This window comes from Arachis stenosperma, chromosome 2 (assembly GCF_014773155.1).
Source record: "Arachis stenosperma cultivar V10309 chromosome 2, arast.V10309.gnm1.PFL2, whole genome shotgun sequence".
In the NCBI taxonomy this organism is placed as follows: Eukaryota; Viridiplantae; Streptophyta; class Magnoliopsida; order Fabales; family Fabaceae; genus Arachis; species Arachis stenosperma.
Genome location: NC_080378.1, coordinates 96,204,827 through 96,225,134, shown reverse-complemented (window position 1 = coordinate 96,225,134; position 20,308 = coordinate 96,204,827). Strand labels below are relative to the sequence as shown.

Below are 20,308 nucleotides of genomic sequence, written 5' to 3'. Positions count from 1 at the left end.
ATTGATTGATCAAGCAACTTTAATTAGAGGAATGATCTAGTTGAGTGAATCCATGAATAGAGTTGATATTTGCAAAAATTAAAATGGCGAGAAAGTAAATGACTGAAAGTAAATAGCAAAATTGTAAATGGGAATGGGGGAATTGCTCATAAAAGTAAATTGCAGAAAATAAAGAGAATGGGTAAGATCAGAAATGGGGAGTTCATTGGGCTTAGGAGATGTTGCATTCTCCGGATCAATTTCATTTTCATCTCTTCCTCAATCAATGCACTCATTGATCTCCTTGGCAATCTTAAGTGATTGAATCACAATTTCTTGCAATTCAATCTCTCAAATCTTGATCAATAGCCAATTCCTTGGTCAATTGCTCATGAGAAGAGATGAAGTGTGGTCACTGATTATACCACATGCACTTCCCAAATCAAATGCTTAGAGGGTTATAGCCACATACCCATCCATACTCAATTTGGTCCAGCATGAGAAAGCATTTCTAGCTAATCTCTTCATTCCTCTTTCAAGGATCCGAAGAGATCCATGTTTGAATAGCTTCTTTTCCAAGATAACTATCCAATTGGATGAAGATCGAAAGCTTTCAAGTAAAATCAAAAGGAAAGATAGAAGAAGAATAAGAAAATTAGTATTGATCAGTCAAATTACAACAGAGCTCCCTAACCCAATGAAAGGGTTTTAGTTGTTCATAGCTCTAGAAATCAAAATCAAAGATGGAGAATACATGATAAAGCTAGAAGTACAAAGAAAGTAAATACAAAGAGTAGTTTTCTGTCCTAGCTCACTCTCCAAAAAACTCCTCTCTCTTTCAAAACTACTCCTATATATACTACTCTTCTCAGCTTCTAGTTAGCTCTTCAAGTCTTGGGCCTCTGGATCTTTGAGCTTAAAGCAGTTTCTTTCTTCAATTGGGCTTGGCTTACTTGCAGAGAGATAGTGTGAAATGGGCATAGACTTTAGCTCAAGACGTTAGGGGTTTTTATCATTTAGTAAAAATACAAGTTCGAGAACGTTAGTGACACTTAACATTGTCACTAATGTTGCCATGCACCCCTTTGCCTCACGTTAAAGCCTACGTTAACTGGGTTAACGTGGCTTTTAACGTTGCCTTGTTAGCCTTCGAGAACGTTAGTGACACTCAACATTGTCACTAACGTTCAAGTGTGCCCCTTCTTGCTTCACGTTAAAGCTCACGTTAACTAGGTTAACGTGGCTTCTAACGTGGCTTTTGCCAACCTTCGAGAATGTTAGTGACACTCAACATTGTCACTAACGTTCAAGTGTGCCCCTATGTCTCACGTTAGAGTCAACGTTAACTAGGTTAACGTGGCTTCTAACGTGGCCATTCTTAGCCATCCCAACGTTAGTGACCATGTTGAGTGTCACTAACGTTGGCTCATTCTTCATTCCTCCTCATTAGCTTCCACGTTAACCAAGTTAACGTGGCTCTTGGGGGTTGTGTGGTTGCTCCAACGTTAGTGACAATGTTGAGTGTCACTAACGTTGTCGACAACTCTCCATCTCTTACGTTAGCTCCCACGTTAACCAAGTTAACGTGGGAGTTAACGTGGCTCTTTGCACCTTAGGCCAACGTTAGTGACAGTGTTGAGTGTCACTAACGTTGGCTTCTCTTCCCCCTTTGACGTTAGAGGCCACGTTAACCTAACGTTAACTAGGTTAACGTGGCTTCTAACGTGGCCATTTGTGAGCAATTGCCAACGTTAGTGACAATGTTAAGTGTCACTAACGTTGGCTCAACTTCTCTTCTCCACGTTAGAGTTCACGTTAACTTAGTTAACGTGACTCTTTAACGTGGGCATTGATGGCTTTTGAGAGTGTTTTTGGCAATCACTTTTCTCCTTAACTTTGCAAGTTACCTCCCATTTCTTGCTTCCTTTGGTCCTGAAATCAAGCAATAGAGTGCATCAAAGTTCTAGTCCAAGTCATGAGTAATGCTATATAAAATTTTTTCATTAAAATCATGCAAAATCTACATGAAATAATGTAAAATGCACAACGTATGCTTGAATCAAGGTCTGAGTGAATATCTACCCAAAACTAACTTATTTCCTAAGAAAATGCATGAAATTACCTAAAAACAGTAAAGAAAAGGTCAGTGAAACTGGCCAAAATGCCTTGGCATCAGCATCATCTCTTTTCCATCAAAAAGCCTGTTTACCCTCTTTTGGTCAAAGAGTTTTATGCTAACATGACATATCATGAAGGCACTGTTCAGTCATATGTCAAGGGCCGAGACATAGTTTTAAATAATAAAACAATCAGCGATTCATTGAAGTATACTGATGTTGGGTCGTGTGCTTATGTGTCTGTTAAGTGGGATGAAGGAGTTGGTATTTCTTACCATGATGCTTTAGCTAATATTTGTGAACATGTCTCCTTGATTGATGGCATTACACCCACTCACAAAGCCCTAGGATATGAACGTGCTCAGTTGCACCAAATGGTCAACCACATCATACTTCCTCAAAGTGGTTCATATCAAAGGATTTCCTACACTGATACTCTTTTTTTATATGCCCTTCTCACCAAAACTGAAATTTCATTTGCATATTTGATGGTTAGATACATGTTTGACTCTGTTAGTAGTGAAAAAGACAAAGCACTTCCTTATGGCATATTTCTAACTTGCATATTTGAGTTTTTCGGTGTTGACTTAACCAATGAGGAGTATCAAAATAAACATTCATTTCTAAAAGGAGGTGGTGCAGTGAAACAGCAAAAAGGACCTACTCGATTTGAAAAAATGGTCATAGATGATGAAGATGATGACTTTGTCCCTGAGGAATCTCCTCCTCCTTCAACCGAGGGTACTTCCATCTCTACTGGCAAGAAATTTGCTCTGCTGAATATTGTAAAGGATGTTGTTCAGGAGTTTGTCTCCCAATCTAATCACTTGATTGTAATGAGCAAGAAACAAAGAAAGCTATCCAGCAAACATGAAAATTTTCTCCGGAAATCAAGGGATAGAGTGGCTGTGTTTATAACATTTATTGACAACCTACAGAAGGATGAAGACCCTGCCACTGACGCTGATGAACAAATTGACTCCGAGGGGAACGGTTCTGATGCCTAGGATTGTTTCATGAAGCTACTGATGTATACTCTTATTGTCTCATGAATTCTGCTTATTTTGCTACTTTTGAACTTTTTCTATTGTTGTCTTGGATGACTGTAATTATCTAAATACTGCTGCTCTTAATTTTAGTTTTGTTCATGTTTTTGAACTGTGCACTAACTCTTTCTTGCAAGATTTAAGGTGATGTTTTTGTTGATCTTGATTATTATCCACCCTTGATGACAAAAGGGGGAGTAATAGCTGCTGAATTAACTTCTGCTGCAACTAAATTTTTTGTGATTTAATTGCGAATTTCTGATTACTGCTGATGATAGTGTCGAGCATATAAATTTTGAGTTGCAACTGTGCTAATACAGGAAATGAATTGACATGCAAATTGGAAATTGCTTTCATATGATATCAGTTTGCCCTTGATTAATCTTGATACTTTGTTTTTGCTGTTGACATGATATGTTGGGCTAATTCTGTGGTGTTGTTTATTTTATATCCCTTAGACAAGATAAATGTGTGTAGCTCTTTATTGTGTTATCTATAAGTACAATGTAAAACAGGAACAAAGAGAAAAGCATAAATCTAGAGGGAGCTACTATTGAAAAGGAAAGGGGGAGCAACACTAAAGCAAGAAACATCAATCAAAGGGAAGTTTTCTAACTTTGCTAAAATTTAATTCCTTTGGTTATTGCTTAAATATGTTTGTCATCAAGGGGGAGATTGTTGAGTTAAGAAATTAACAAAATTAATTAGTGATGACAAACATTATTTTTGAGCAAAATAAATAATTAGTGTTGAGTGTTAATAATTACATGTTGCTAATTATTTATGATGATATGTTGCAGGCCAAAAATAAATATAATGCAGCAGCAGCCCAAGTGAATAAGAGAAACATATAAACAAGGCTGGTGGGCTAAAATGCAAACAAAGCCCAAAAGAAACAAAGAATACAAGGCAACGGGCTGAATGAAAAAGATCCGATCCAAGCCCGGTTGCCTCTCTCATTCAAACTCTTCCATCTTGCTCTCACCCAAAAGCAACGTTTACCTGTTCCCTCTTGGTCAGAACTCAGAAAAAGAAAGAGAGAGCTTCTTCCCTAAGTCTAATCACCCATCATCAATTTATATCAAGAAGAGGTCAGAAGTTAAAGGTGATTTTCATTTCCTTCTACATGCATATCATTTTCTTCTCTTCTTCCCAACACTTTGCCATTCCGAAAATGGGTTACAAGGAAAAGTTAATCTCTACTCTAATCTGCTGTGTATCTACAGTCTCAAATGAATCTTGGGGACCAAGTTAGTTTTCAAGGGCTGAGATCTGATTTACCATTGGAAGACTTGTTGTGGTTGCTGTATTGAGGCTTTCAGTCAAAAAGATGGTCAAAACTAAAGTTCCTAATTTAAGTAAAAATGGGAGAAAGTGAATGGCTGGGGTTGGTGAAGCTCAAGGCTTAAGAAGTTGACCTAGGAAAAGTAACCAAGCAACATGCAAGGAGATAAAAGAAGCTTTCTGTTCAGTCAGAAGCCAATGAGAGAAAACTAGAGTTTGGTAAGTTGTGTTCTGTAAAGAAGTTCCTCTACTTGGATAATGCTTTCTTTCAAAGAAGCATTCGGCCAATACTGAAGAACTGAATCTGAGGTTTGCAAATCTGGTTTATTGATGAGCGGATAATTTATACGCTTTTTGGCATTGTTTTTAGTATGTTTTAGTTAGTTTTTATTATATTTTTATTAGTTTTTAGTTAAAATTCACTTTTCTGGACTTTACTATGAGTTTGTGTATTTTTCTGTGATTTCAGGTATTTTCTGGCTGAAATTGAGGGACCTGAGCAAAAATCTGATTCAGAGGCTGAAAAGGACTGTAGATGCAGTTGGATTCTGACCTCCCTGCACTCGAAGTGGATTTTCTGGAGCTACAGAAGCCCAAATGGCGCGCTCTTAATTGAGTTGGAAAGTAGACATCCTGGGCTTTCTAGAAATATATAATAGTCTATACTTTGCCCGAGATTTGATGGCCAAAACAGGCGTTCCAAGTCAACTCAAGAATTCTGGCGTTAAACGCCGGAACTGGCACAAGAATGGGAGTTAAACGCCCAAACTGGCACAAAAGCTGGCGTTTAACTCCAAGAAAAATCTCTACACATGAAAGCTTCAATGCTCAGCCCAAGCACACACTAAGTGGGCCCGGAAGTGGATTTTTATGTCATTTACTCATCTTTGTAAACCCTAAGCTACTAGTTCTCTACAAATAGGACCTTTTGCTATTGTATTAAGAAGCTTTGGATCATGTTTTTATGATTGAACCCTCTTTGGGAGGCTGGCCATTCGGCCATGCCTAGACCTTTTTTTTATGTATTTTCAACGGTGGAGTTTCTACACACCATAGATTAAGGTGTGGAGCTCTGCTGTACCTCGAGTATTAATGCAATTACTATTGTTCTACTATTTAATTCAGCTTATTCTTGTTCTAAGATATTCATTCGTACCCGAGAACGTGATGAATGTGGTGATTATGTGACGCTCATCATTATTCTCACTTATGAACGCGTGCCTGACAACCACTTCCGTTCTACAAGCAAACAAGGCTTGAATGTTTATCTCTTGGATTCCTTAATCAGAATCTTTGTGGTATAAGCTAGAATTGATGGCGGTATTCTTGAGAATCCGGAAAGTCTAAACCTTGTCTATGGTATTCCGAGTAGGATTCAAGGATTGAATGACTGTGACGAGCTTCAAACTCGCGATTGTGGGGCGTTAGTGATAGACGCAAAAGAATCACTGGATTCTATTCCGACATGATCGAGAACCGACAGCTGAATAGCCGTGCTGTGACAGAGCGCGTTGAATATTTTCACTGAGAGGACGGGACTATAGCCATTGAAAATGGTAATGCCCAACATACAGCTTGCCATGGATAGGATTAAGAAGGATTGGATGAAGACAGTAGGAAAGCAGAGAGACGGAAGGGACAAAGCATCTCCATACGCTTATCTGAAATTCTCACCAATGAACTACATAAATATCTCTATCTTTATTTTATGTTTTATTCATCTTTTAGTCATTAATCCTCCATAACTGGTGCACGAAATTGCAATAACACTTTTGCAATCCCGCACAACTAACCAGCAAGTGCACTGGGTCGTCCAAGTAATACCTTGCGTGAGCAAGGGTCGATCCCACGGAGATTGTCGGTTTGAAGCAAGCTATGGTTATCTTGTAAATCTTAGTCAGGATATCAGAAATTATCAGGATTGATTGTAAAAAGTGAAAGAACATGAAATGGTTACTTGTTTTGCAGTAATGGAGAATAGGTTGGGGTTTTGGAGATGCTCCATCTTCTGAATCTCTGCTTTCCTACTGTCTTCTTCATCAAACACGCAAGTCTCCTTCCATGGCAAGCTCATGTAGGGTTTCACCGTTGTCAATGGCTACCTCCCATCCTCGCAGTGAAAGCTAATGCACGCACTCTGTCACAGTACTGCCAATCACCGGTTTGGTTCCCTCCCCTACCGGAATAGAATCCCTCTTTTGCGTCTGTCACTAACGCCCAGTAGGTTACAGGTTTGAAGCACGTCACAGTCATTCAATCATTGAATCCTACTCAGAATACCACAGACAAGGTTTAGACCTTCCGGATTCTCTTGAATGCTGCCATCAGGTCCTGCCTATACCACGAAGATTCCGATTAAAGAACCCAAGAGATAACTACTCAATCTAAGATAGAACAGAGGTGGTTGTCAGGCACGTGTTCATAGTTGAGAATGATGATGATTGTCACGGATCATCACATTCATCCGGATTAAGAACAAGTGTTATCTTAGAATGGAAGCGAGCATGATTGAATAAGAAACAGTAGTAATTGCATTAATCCATCAAGACACAGCAGAGCTCCTCACCCCCAACCATGGGGTTTAGAGGCTCATACTGTGGAAAGAAATGTGTACAAAATGTTATGGGGTCATAAGGTATGGATACAATGTCAAAAGATCCTATAAGTAGTAAACTAGTGTCCTAAGGTCTACAGAGATGAGTAAATGACAGAAAAATCCACTTCCGGGCCCACTTGGTGTGTGCTTGGGCTGAGCAATGAAGGAATTTCGTGTAGAGATCTTTTCTGGAGTTAAACGCCAGCTTTCATGCCAGTTTGGGCGTTTAACTCCAATTTTTATGCCAGTTCCGGCGTTTAACGCTGGAATTTCTGTAGGTGCCTTTGAGCGCCGGTTTGGGCCATCAAATCTTGGGCAAAGTATGGACTATTATATATTTCTGGAAAGCCCAGGATGTCTACTTTCCAATGCTGTTGAGAGCGCGCCAATTGGGCTTCTGTAGCTCCAGAAAATCTACTTCGAGTGCAGGGAGGTCAGAATCCAACAGCATCTGTAGTCCTTTTCAGTCTCTGGATCAGATTTTTGCTCAGGACCCTCAATTTCAGTCAGAAAATACCTGAAATCACAAAAAAATACACAAACTCATAGTAAAGTCCAGAAAAGTGAATTTTAATTAAAAACTAATAAAAACACACTAAAAACTAACTAAAAGATACTAAAAACATACTAAAAACAATGCCAAAAAGCATACAAATTATCCGCTCATCACAACACCAAACTTAAATTGTTGCTTGTCCCCAAGCAACTGAAAATCAAAATAGGATAAAAAGAAGAGAATATACTATAGACTCCAAAATATCAAAGAAACATAGCTCCAATTAGATGAGCGGGACTAGTAGCTTTTTGCCTCCGAACAGTTCTGGCATCTCACTCTATCCTTTGAAGTTCAGAATGATTAGCATCTATAAGAACTCAGAACTCAGATAGTGTTATTGATTCTCCTAGTTAAGTATATTGATTCTTGAACATGGCCAGTGTATGAGTCTTGGCTGTGGCCCAAAGCACTCTGTCTTCCAGTATTACCACCGGATACATACATGCCACAGACACATAATTGGGTGAACCTCTTTAGATTGTGACTCAGCTTTGCTAAAGTCCCCAATTAGAGGTGTCCAGGGTTCTTAAGCACACTCTTTTGCCTTGGATCACAACTTTATTTCTTTCTTTTTCTCTTTTTTTTTCTTTTCTTTTTCTTTTTCTTCCTTTTTTTCGAAATTTTTTTTTTCACTGCTTTTCTTGCTTCAAGAATCAATTTGATGATTTTTCAGATCCTCAATAACAGTTCTCTTTCTCCTCATTCTTTCAAGAGCCAACAATTTTAACATTCTCAAAACAACAAATTCAAAAGACATATGCACTGTTCAAGCATTCATTCAGAAAACAAAAAGTATTGTCACCACATCAAACTAATTCAACTAGTTTCAGAGATAAATTTCGAAATCCTGTACTTCTTGTTCTTTTGTGATTAAAGCATTTTTTTCTTTTAAGAGAGGTGATGGATTCATAGGACATTCATAGCTTTAAGGCATAAACTTAAATTTTATTAATTATGAACTAAGAACAAGACTCAAATATAGATATAAGATGAAACTAAAAAAAATAAATAGAAAATAATAAAAAAAAAACGCAAACATAGACTCCTAATGATAGAGGTTTTCACAGAGTTAGGACTCAACAACCTTGATTTTGAGAAGTGGATGCTCCCTCAGCTTGAGAGGAGAGCTTTTGGCGTTTCATCTCTTGAATTTCACGCCCTTGCTTCTCTTGTTCTTTCCATTGTCTTCTTGGTGATTGGATGTTCTATGGGTATGAGTTCATCTTCTTCTATCTTCACCCCAGCCTCTTTACAGAGCAAGGAAATCAAGCTTGGATAAGCCAATTTGGCTTCAGTGGAATTCTTATTTGCAATTGTGTAGATCTCACAAGCAATCACATGATGCACCTCCACTTCTTTTCCAAGCATAATGCAATGAATCATCACTGCTCTCTTGATGGTGACCTCAGAACGGTTGCTAGTGGGCAATATGGAACGCCCAATAAAGTCTAGCCAACCTCTTGCAATTGGCTTGAGGTCTCCCCTCTTGAGTTGGTTTGGGACACCCTTTGAATTGGTTATCCACTTAGTCCCAGGGAGGCATATGTCCTCTAGAACTTGATCCAACCCCTTATCTACTCTCACCATCCTCCTATTAAAGGAATCAGGATCATCTTGCAGTTGAGGCAACTTGAAGATTTCTCTTATTTTGTCCAGATGGAAGTATATAACTTTCCCTCTGACCATGGTTCTGTAGGTATGGTAAGCAGTTCCAGTCATTCTCTGCTTATCTGTTAGCCACAGATTTGAGTAGAATTCCTGAACCATGTTCCTTCCAACCTTTGTTTCAGGATTGGTTAGAACTTCCCATCCTCTGTTTCGAATTTGCTCTTGGATCCCCGGATATTCATCTTCTTTCAGATCAAATTTAACTTCCGGGATCACTGACCTCAGACCCATTATTTTATGATAATGGTCTTCATGTTCTTTGGTTAAGAACTTCTCTTCATTCCAAAGATTCTTTGGATTATTCTCTTTCTTGCCTCTTAAATTGGTTTGTTTTCCCTTAGGAGCCATGATATTGATGAATCTTGGCTTAGTGATCACGGAAAAGCACACCAAACTTAGAGGTTTGCTTGTCCTCAAGCAAAATAAAAGAGAGAAGAGAGGGGGAGGAAGAGAAAATTCGAATGGTGTGGTGGAAGAGGGAAACAAACGTGTATTTATAAGGTGGGGAGGGAAGTTTTCGAAAAAAAAAGAGGAATTTGAAAGGAGATTTGAGAAGATATGAGAAGAAATTGAGAGGAGGGTGAAATTTTTGAACAATGTTTGTAATTGATTTGAAATAAATTTGAAAAAAAGGTTTTGATTTTTGAAGATTTGAAAGTGAATGATGAATGATTGAAGTGTGATTTTGTAGAAAAGTATGGGTGAGAAAAGGAAAGTTTGAAAAAATCTGATTTGAAAACAAAATTGTGGTCCCCCCACCAAGCTGGCGTTAAACGCCCAGAATGGCACCCATTCTGGCGTTTAACGCCCATCTGTTGCCCCACTTGGGCGTTTAACGCCCAGCCAGGTACCCTGGCTGGCGTTAAACGCCAGAAATTCTTCCTCACTGGGCGTTTTTCTAAAACGCCCAGGATGCTGCACACCTGGCGTTAAACGCCCAGAATGGTGCCCATTCTGGCATTTAACACCCAAAATGGCACCATTCCTGGCGTTAAACGCCCAGAATGGTACCCATTCTGGCGTTTAACGCCCAAAATGCCCCTTACTGGCGTTTTTTCGCCAGTAAGCTCATTTTCTCTGCTTTTTGAGCTGAATCCTTCTGTAACTCTGTGAATTCCTTCATTTTTGATACTTGCCTCTGTAAAAACTAATCATACAACTTTCTAATGACTGGGTTGCCTCCCAGCAAGCGCTTCTTTACTGTCTTTAGCTGGACTTTCACTAAGAATCACTCAAGTCTCAGTTTTGAGCATTCCTGCTCAAAATTTCCTTCAAGATAGTGCTTGATTCTCTGTCCATTAACAATGAACTTCTTGTCAGAATCAATATCCTGAAGCTCAACATATCCATATGGTGATACTCCTGTAATCACATATGGACCCCTCCACCGGGATTTGAGTTTTCCTGGAAACAATTTGAGCCTGGAGTTGAAGAGCAGAACTTTTTGTCCTGGCTCAAAGACTCTGGTTGACAATCTCTTGTCATGCCACTTCTTTGCCTTTTCCTTATAAATTTTTGCATTTTCAAAGGCATTGAGTCTGAACTCCTCTAGCTCATTTAGCTGGAGCAGTCTTTTCTCACCAGCTAACTGTGCATCCATGTTTAGGAATCTGGTTGCCCAGTAGGCTTTATGTTCCAGTTCCACAGGCAAATGACAGGCCTTCCCATACACCAATTGGTATGGAGAGGTTCCTATAGGAGTCTTGAATGCTGTTCTGTATGCCCACAGAGCATCATCCAAGCTCTTTGCCCAATCCTTTCTTCGGGCTATCACAGTCCGTTCCAGGATTCTTTTTAGCTCTCTGTTAGAGACTTCAGCTTGCCCATTTGTCTGTGGATGATACGGAGTTGCCACTTTATGGCTGATTCCATATCTAACCATAGCAGAGTATAGCTGTTTATTGCAGAAATGAGTGCCCCCATCACTGATTAGTACTCTGGGAACACCAAATCTGCTGAAAATATTCTTCTGGAGGAATTTCAGTACAGTCTTGGTATCATTAGTGGGTGTAGCAATTGCTTCTACCCACTTAGATACATAGTCTACTGCCACCAGAATGTAAGTGTTTGAGTATGATGGTGGGAATGGTCCCATGAAATCGATTCCCCATACATCAAACAATTCTATCTCTAATATTCCTTGTTGAGGCATGGCATATCCGTGAGGCAGGTTACCAGCTCTTTGGCAACTGTCACAGTTACGCACAAACTCTCGGGAATCTTTATAGAGAGTAGGCCAGTAGAAGCCGCACTGGAGAACTTTAGTGGCTGTTCGCTCACTTCCAAAATGCCCTCCATACTGTGATCCATGGCAGTGCCATAAGATCCTTCGTGCTTCTTCTCTGGGTACACATCTGCGGATCACTCCGTCAGCACATCTCTTAAAGAGATATGGTTCATCCCAAAGGTAGTACTTGGCATCTGAAATTAATTTCTTTCTTTGCACACTGCTGTACTCCTTGGGTATGAACCTTACAGCTTTATAATTTGCAATGTCTGCAAACCATGGAGCTTCCTGGATGGCAAAGAGTTGCTCATCTGGGAAAGTCTCAGAGATCTCAGTAGAAGGGAGGGACGTCCCAGCTACTGGTTCTATCCGGGACAGATGATCAGCCACTTGGTTCTCTGTCCTTTTTCTGTCTCTTATTTCTATATCAAACTCTTGCAGAAGCAACACCCATCTTATAAGCCTGGGTTTTGAATCCTGCTTTGTGAGTAAGTATTTAAGAGCAGCATGGTCAGTGTACACAATCACCTTTGATCCCACTAAATAGGATCTAAACTTGTCAATGGCGTAGACCACTGCAAGTAACTCTTTTTCTGTGGTTGTGTAGTTCTTCTGTGCGTCATTTAGAACACGGCTAGCATAATAAATGACATGCAGAAGTTTGTTATGCCTCTGTCCCAACACTGCACCAATGGCATGATCACTGGCATCACACATTAATTCAAATGGTAATGCCCAATCTGGTGCAGAGATGACTGGTGCTGTGACCAGCTTAGCTTTCAGGGTCTCAAATGCCTGCAAACACTGTGTGTCAAACACAAATGGTGTGTCAGCAGCTAGCAGGTTACTCAGAGGTTTAGCAATTTTCGAAAAATCCTTAATAAACCTTCTGTAGAATCCTGCATGCCCCAGAAAGCTTCTGATTGCCTTAACATTGGCAGGTGGTGGTAATTTTTCAATTACCTCTACCTTTGTCTTATCCACCTCTATTCCCCTGCTTGAAATTTTGTGCCCAAGGACAATTCCTTCAGTCACCATAAAGTGACATTTCTCCCAGTTTAAAACCAGGTTAGTCTCTTGGCATCTTTTCAGGACAAGTGATAGGTGGTTAAGACAGGAGCTAAATGAGTCTCCATATACTGAAAAGTCATCCATGAAGACTTCCAGAAATTTCTCTACCATATCTGAGAAGATAGAGAGCATGCACCTTTGAAAGGTTGCAGGTGCATTGCACAGACCAAAAGGCATTCTTCTGTAGGCAAACACGCCAGAAGGGCAAGTGAATGCTGTCTTCTCTTGGTCCTTAGGATCTACTGCAATTTGGTTGTAGCCTGAGTAGCCATCCAAAAAGCAGTAGTAGTCATGACCAGCTAGTCTTTCTAGCATTTGGTCTATGAATGGTAAAGGAAAATGATCCTTTCTGGTGGCTGTATTGAGCCTTCTGTAGTCAATACACATGCGCCACCCTGTGACTGTTCTTGTAGGAACCAGTTCATTTTTTTCATTATGAACCACTGTCATGCCTCCCTTTTTGGGAACAACTTGGACAGGGCTCACCCAGGGGCTATCAGAAATAGGATAAATAATCCCAGCCTCTAGTAATTTAGTGACCTCTTTCTGCACCACCTCCTCCATGGCAGGATTTAGCCTCCTCTGTGGCTGGACCACTGGTTTGGCATTATCCTCCAATAGGATCTTGTGCATGCATCTAGCTGGGCTAATGCCCTTAAGATCACTTATGGACCACCCAAGAGCTGTCTTGTGTGTCCTTAGCACTTTAATCAGTGCTTCCTCTTCCTGTGGATTTAAAGCTGAGCTTATAATCACTGGAAAAGTGTCACCCTCTCCCAGAAATGCATATTTCAGGGATGATGGTAGTGGTTTGAGTTCAGGCTTAGGAGGCTTATCCTCCTCCTGAGGAATTTTCGAAAATTCCTTTGCCTCCTCTGGCTCTTCCTGATCAGTTTGAGCATCTTTGAAGATGTCCTCAAGCTCTGATTCTAGGCTTTCAGCCATATTGATCTCTTCTACCAGAGAGTCAATAATTTTAGCGTCCATACAGTCCTCTGGTGTGTCTGGATGCTGCATAGCTTTTACAGCATTCAACTTGAACTCATCCTCATTGACTCTCAGGGTTACTTCCCCTTTTTGTACATCAATGAGAGTTCGTCCAGTTGCTAGGAAGGGTCTTCCTAGAATGAGAGTTGCACTCTTGTGCTCCTCCATTTCCAGCACCACAAAGTCAGTTGGAAAGGCAAATGGCCCAACCTTTACAATCATGTCCTCTATTATGCCTGATGGGTGTTTAATGGAGCCATCAGCAAGTTGGAGGCATATCCTGGTTGGTTTGACTTCTCCAATCAACCCAAGCTTTCTGATAGTGGATGCAGGTATTAGATTGATGCTTGCTCCAAGATGACATAAAGCTATCTTGGTGCAAGTGCCTTCTAATGTGCATGGTATCAGAAAGCTTCCAGGATCTTGAAGCTTTTCTGGTAAGCTTTTTAGAATGACTGCACTGCATTCTTCAGTGAGAAACACTTTTTCAGTTTCTCTCCAATCCTTCTTATGACTTAAGATTTCCTTCATGAACTTAGCATAAGAAGGTATTTGCTCAAGTGCCTCTGCAAAAGGAATCTTTATTTCAAGAGTCCTTAAATAATCTGCAAAGCGGGCAAATTGCTTATCCTGTTCCGCCTTGCGGAGTTTCTGAGGATAAGGCATCTTGGCTTGATATTCTTCAACCTTAGATGCTGCAGGTTTATTCCTTACAGAAGTGGTTGAAGAAGCCTTGTTAGAGGGATTACTGTCAGCACTCTCAGATGTCTGATTTTCCCTTAGCGTTTGGACGCCAGGAATGGGTGGAAAATGGGCGTTTAACGCCAACTTTTCCCCCTTTTTTGGCGTTTGAACGCCAGAACTGGGCAAGGAATGGGCGTTTAACGCCAGCTTTCCTTCCCTTTCTGGCGTTTGAACGCCAATATTCCTCTCTGGGCTCTTACTGTCCTCAGAGGGATTTTGAACAGGGGGTTGGTTGTCCTCTGTCATTTGTTCCTTATTTGGCTTTTTGCTCTTTTGAGCAGTGTTATTCAAGGTCTTCCCACTCCTCAATTGAACTGCTTAACACTCCTCTGTTATCTGTTTAGATATTTGCTGTTTTGCTTGATTCAACTGTAGTTCTATGCTTTTATTAGCAACTTTAGTTTCATGGAGCATCTCTTTAAATTCTGCTAACTGTTCTGTCATCAGGAGTAGTTGTTGATTAAGCTCCATTATCTGTTCTTGAGGATTAGAGTCAGTGACTGCTGTCATGACTTCCTCTTCTGGAGAGAACTCATTGCTAGAGTACAGATATTGGTTTCTAGCAATAGTGTCTATAAGCTCTTGAGCTTCTTCAATTGTCTTCCTCATGTGTATAGATCCACCAGCTGAGTGGTCTAAAGACATCTGAGCTTTTTCTGTAAGCCCATAGTAGAAAATGTCTAACTGTACCCACTCTGAAAACATTTCAGAGGGACATTTTCTTAGCATACCTCTATACCTCTCCCAGGCATTATAAAGGGATTCATTATCCTCTTGTTTAAAGCCTTGGATGTCCAGCCTTAGCTGTGTCATCCTTTTTGGAGGGTAAAAATGATTCAGGAATTTGTCTGATAACTGTTTCCATGTCTTTATGCTTGCTGTAGGTTGGTTATTTAACCACCTTTTAGCTTGATCTTTTACAGCAAATGGAAACAGTAATAGTCTGTAGACATCCTGATCTACCTCTTTATCATGTACTGTGTCAGCAATTTGTAAGAACTGTGCCAGAAACTCAGTAGGTTCTTCCTGTGGAAGACCGGAATACTGGCAATTTTGCTGCACTATGATAATGAGTTGAGGATTTAGCTCAAAGCTGCTTGCTTTGATGGGAGGTATACAGATGCTACTCCCATATGCAGCTGTAATGGGGTTAGCATAAGACCCCAGAGTCCTCTTGGACTGATTAATTCCACTTAAGTCCATAATGGACAAAAGGGAAATGAGAATGATTGCAAAGAGATAAATTTTGTTTATTTTTAAATTTTTGAAATAACCGAAAAAAATAAAATTCAATAAAATAAAACAAAAGGAAAATAAAAATAAAATTCGAAAAAAAAAGAAGAATAAAATAAGATCAAAGCAAATTGAGAACTGAATCAATTAGTGAAAAAAAAAGATTTTGAAAACAGCAATTAAGAAGATATGATTGAAAAATTTTTATGAAAAAGATTTGATTCTTAAAAAGAGGAAAGAGAAAAACACAAAAAGACACCAAACTTAAAATTTTAGAAAATCAAACACTAATTTTTTTCGAAAATTTTAAAGGAAAAACACAAAGAGGACACCAAACTTAGAACTTTTGTGAATCAAAAAGGGACTAAGAACAAGAAAAATTCGAAATTTAAAAGAAAAACAAAAGCATGCAATTGACACCAAACTTAGAATATGAACTAGACTCAACTAAGAGACTCTAAACCAACAAAAAGAAAACAGTCCTAATCTAAGCAACAAGATAAGCCGTCAGTTGTCCAAACTCGAACAATCCCCGGTAACGGCGCCAAAAACTTGGTGCACGAAATTGCAATAACACTTTTGCAATCCCGCACAACTAACCAGCAAGTGCACTGGGTCGTCCAAGTAATACCTTGCGTGAGCAAGGGTCGATCCCACGGAGATTGTCGGCTTGAAGCAAGCTATGGTTATCTTGTAAATCTTAGTCAGGATATCAGAAATTATCAGGATTGATTGTAAAAAGTGAAAGAACATGAAATGGTTACTTGTTTTGCAGTAATGGAGAATAGGTTGGGGTTTTGGAGATGCTCCATCTTCTGAATCTCTGCTTTCCTACTGTCTTCTTCATCAAACACGCAAGTCTCCTTCCATGGCAAGCTCATGTAGGGTTTCACCGTTGTCAATGGCTACCTCCCATCCTCGCAGTGAAAGCTAATGCACGCACTCTGTCACAGTACTGCCAATCACCGGTTTGGTTCCCTCCCCTACCGGAATAGAATCCCTCTTTTGCGTCTGTCACTAACGCCCAGTAGGTTACAGGTTTGAAGCACGTCACAGTCATTCAATCATTGAATCCTACTCAGAATACCACAGACAAGGTTTAGACCTTCCGGATTCTCTTGAATGCTGCCATCAGGTCCTGCCTATACCACGAAGATTCCGATTAAAGAACCCAAGAGATAACTACTCAATCTAAGATAGAACAGAGGTGGTTGTCAGGCACGTGTTCATAGTTGAGAATGATGATGATTGTCACGGATCATCACATTCATCCGGATTAAGAACAAGTGTTATCTTAGAATGGAAGCGAGCATGATTGAATAAGAAACAGTAGTAATTGCATTAATCCATCAAGACACAGCAGAGCTCCTCACCCCCAACCATGGGGTTTAGAGGCTCATACTGTGGAAAGAAACGTGTACAAAATGTTATGGGGTCATAAGGTATGGATACAATGTCAAAAGATCCTATAAGTAGTAAACTAGTGTCCTAAGGTCTACAGAGATGAGTAAATGACAGAAAAATCTACTTCCGGGCCCACTTGGTGTGTGCTTGGGCTGAGCAATGAAGGAATTTCGTGTAGAGATCTTTTCTGGAGTTAAACGCCAGCTTTCATGCCAGTTTGGGCGTTTAACTCCAATTTTTATGCCAGTTCCGGCGTTTAACGCTGGAATTTCTGTAGGTGCCTTTGAGCGCCGGTTTGGGCCATCAAATCTTGGGCAAAGTATAGACTATTATATATTGCTGGAAAGCCCAAGATGTCTACTTTCCAATGCCGTTGAGAGCGCGCCAATTGGGCTTCTGTAGCTCCAGAAAATCCACTTCGAGTGCAGGGAGGTCAGAATCCAACAGCATCTGTAGTCCTTTTCAGTCTCTGGATCAGATTTTTGCTCAGGACCCTCAATTTCAGTCAGAAAATACCTGAAATCACAGAAAAACACACAAACTCATAGTAAAGTCCAGAAAAGTGAATTTTAATTAAAAACTAATAAAAACACACTAAAAACTAACTAAAAGATACTAAAAACATACTAAAAACAATGCCAAAAAGCATACAAATTATCCGCTCATCAATAACCATTTGAATCCGCCTGACTGAGATTTACAAGATGACCATAGCTTGCTTCATACCAACAATCTCCGTGGGATCGACCCTTACTCGCATAAGGTTTATTACTTGGACGACCCAGTGCACTTGCTGGTTAGTTGTGCGAAGTTGTGATAAAGAGTTGAGATTGCAATTGAGCGTACCATGTTGATGGCACCATTGATGATCACAATTTCATGTACCAAGTTTTTGGCGCCATTGCCGGGGATTGTTCGAGTTTGGACAACTGACGGTTCATCTTGTTGCTTAGATTAGGTATTTTTCTTCAGAATTTTTAAGAATGAATTCTAGAGTTTCAAGGTGATGTTCTTATCATCATCAAAGCTGATTGATTCTCATCAATTTAGCTCTTGAATGTAATGTCCTGCTGAAGCTTGGCTAGCCATGTCTAATTTCTTTAGACTAAAGCTTTAGACTAACATTGCATGATTCCTGGAATTCTCATTAAGAATTTTGATATCCCTATTTTCTTTTCCACTCAATTTTCAAAAAAAATCCAAAAAAATTATAAAATCATAAAACCACAAAATAATTTTATGTTTCTTGTTTGAGTCTAGTGTCTAATTTTAAGTTTGTTGTCAATTGCATGTCTTTATTCTTCTGATTTTTGAAAATTACATGCATTATGTACTTCATTGATCTTCAAATTGTTCTTGATGATTTCCTTGCTCTGATCTTTAAATTCTCTTGTCTTGAGTGTTTTGTTGTTTCTCATATGCATTCTCAATTTGTTAGTGTCAATAGTATACAAACTTCTAAGTTTGGTGTCTTGCATGCATTGTTTATTTGATCTTAGTTTCATTTTGATTATTCCTCATCATTAAAAATTCAAAAAAAATTTTAATTTGTGTCTTTTCAAGTCAATAATACAGAGAATTAAAGATTCAGAACATACAGCAGAGGAATTACACAGAAAAAGCTGGGCGTTCAAAATGCCCAATGAGGAAGGAAAACTGGCATTTAAACGCCAGCCAGGTGGGGCGTTAAACGCCAGAATGGATACCATTCTGGGCGTTTAATGCCAGGATGGCACAAGAGGGAAGATTTTGTTTTTAATTCAAATTTTTTTCAAGTTTTCATAATTTTTCAAAATCAAATCTTTTTCAAATCATATCTTTTCAATCATATATTTTCAAAATCAATTTCTTCCCATTTTTCAAAAAAAAAAAATATACTTGCTAACAATTAATGATTTGATTCGACATTTCAAGTATGTTGCCATTTCTGTCGAGAAAGGTTTAATGTCTGAATCATATCTTTTAAATTTCTTGTTAGCCAAGTCATTAATTTTAAAAATCAAATCTTTTTAAATTATTTTTCCATCATATCTTTTCAATCATATCTTTTCAATCACATCTTTTTCAAAATTAATTTTCAATCATATCTTTTTGATTTCTACTTTCAAAAATCTTTTTCAAAAATCACTTTATTTCTTTTCCAACTTTAGTTTTCGAAAATCATCAATCAAATTTTCAAAATTTCTTTTAATTATTTTAAAATCTTTTACTTTAATTTCAAAAATTCTTCCCCTCTTCTCACATCCTTCTATTTATGGACTAACACTTCTCCTCAATGCACAATTCGAACCCTATCTCTCTTGATAAGTTCGAATTCTTCTACCCCCTCCTTCTATTCTTCTTTTCCTCTGACATCTCAAGGAATCTCTATACTTTGACATAGAGGATTCCATATTTTCTTGTTCTCTTCTCTTTTATATGAGCAGGAGCAAAGACAAAAGCATTCTTGTTGAGGCTGACCCTGAACCTGAAAGGACCTTGAAGCGAAAGCTAAGACACTACTCTCTGTAGAAAACCTAACAAAAATCTTCAAATAAGAAGAAGACATGGCAGCCGAAAACAACAACAATGCCAACAATGCAAGGAAGGTGCTGGGTGACTTTACTGTACCTACTCCCGACTTCTATGGGAGAAGCATCTCTATCCCTGCCATTGGAGCAAACAACTTTGAGCTTAAGCCTCAATTAGTTTCTTTAATGCAACAGAATTGCAAGTTCCATGGACTTTCATTGGAAGATCCTCATCAGTTTTTAGCTGAATTCTTGCAAATATGTGACACTGTCAAGACCAATGGGGTTGACCCTGAGGTCTATAGACTTATGCTATTCCCTTTTGCTGTAAGAGACAGAGCTAGGATATGGTTGGACTCACAACCTAAAGAAAGCCTGAACTATTGGGAAAAGCTAGTCAATGCCTTCTTGGCAAAGTTCTTTCCACCTCAAAAATTGAGTAAGCTTAGAGTGGAAGTCCAAACCTTCAGACAGAAGGAAGGTGAATCCCTCTATGAAGCTTGGGAAAGATACAAACAATTGATCAGAAAGTGTCCTTCTGACATGCTTTCTGAATGGAGCATCATAGGTATCTTCTATGATGGTCTGTCTGAACTGTCCAAGATGTCATTGGACAGCTCTGCTGGAGGATCTCTTCTTTTGAAGAAGACGCCTGCAGAAGCTCAAGAACTCATTGAAATGGTTGCAAATAACCAATTCATGAACACTTCTGAAAGGAATCCTGTGAACAATGGGACAAATCAGAAGAAAGGAGTTCTTGAGATTGATACTCTGAATGCCATATTGGCTCAGAACAAAATATTGACTCAGCAAGTCAATATGATTTCTCAAAGTCTGTCTGGAATACAAGCTGCACCAGGCAGTACTAAGGACGCTTCATCTGAAG

General features: G+C 39.2%; 1 non-coding gene across 1 annotated transcript; it reads right to left on the bottom strand.

Annotated features, from left to right (window-relative positions):
- Positions 1-19,863: 19,863 nt before the first annotated feature.
- LOC130964093 (small nucleolar RNA R71) lies at positions 19,864-19,971 on the bottom strand. The gene has a single exon (XR_009080202.1). It is a non-coding gene; the product is annotated as a small nucleolar RNA R71 (small nucleolar RNA).
- Positions 19,972-20,308: the final 337 nt, after the last annotated feature.